The sequence below is a fragment of the Phalaenopsis equestris genome, unplaced genomic scaffold (genome assembly GCF_001263595.1).
Source record: "Phalaenopsis equestris unplaced genomic scaffold, ASM126359v1 Scaffold000399, whole genome shotgun sequence".
Taxonomy (NCBI): Eukaryota; Viridiplantae; Streptophyta; class Magnoliopsida; order Asparagales; family Orchidaceae; genus Phalaenopsis; species Phalaenopsis equestris.
Window position 1 is genome coordinate 1,374,734 of NW_018164841.1, and position 786 is coordinate 1,375,519.

Genomic DNA, 786 nt, shown 5'->3' on the forward strand with positions numbered 1-786 from the left:
CACCCACAACCACTTCTGCAAAAAATTCCTCCATCTGAACTCAGTAAAAAGTGGCCAAGCTAACCTCAAAGTCGGAAAACTCCGCCAAGCATCTTTTGAAGCGCGTGGATTAGGAAAGCCAAACCGTAATAAATATTTTATATAAGCCAAAACAAGTCGTTGTTTAAATTAAGTAATTGCGACCTGTGAATTTGAATGTACAACTTTGAGCATCTCACCATTGATCTGAATTAGCAAACCAAACCCTGAATAATTACCAGCGAAGAATGATCAAAGAAGCTATGCATAAATATACAAGGCTCCAATCAGATTATTATCACAGGATCAAGATCATAAACACGCATGAAACTCTAGCTCTACAAATAAGATAGCTAATAATTACCTTATCCTTCATCATAGATGCCCTTCTTGACTAGTTTAGAAGAAAGAAAAGAAATAATTGCCAAACTAAAAGTCTAAATGACAAAAAAAACCACTACTTTACAAGTGAGTTGTGTAGAAGACAAATGCTTGCAAAACAAAATCAACCTGAAAGTACTCAATATATATATATACATTTACATATACATTTACATATACATATACATATATATATACATATATATAGATATATATACATATTTATACATCTATATATACATCTATATATATACATATTTATACGTATGTATATACATCTATATATATACATACATATACGTATGTATATATACATCTATATATATATACATACATATACGTATGTATATAATATATATATATATATATATATATATATATATATAT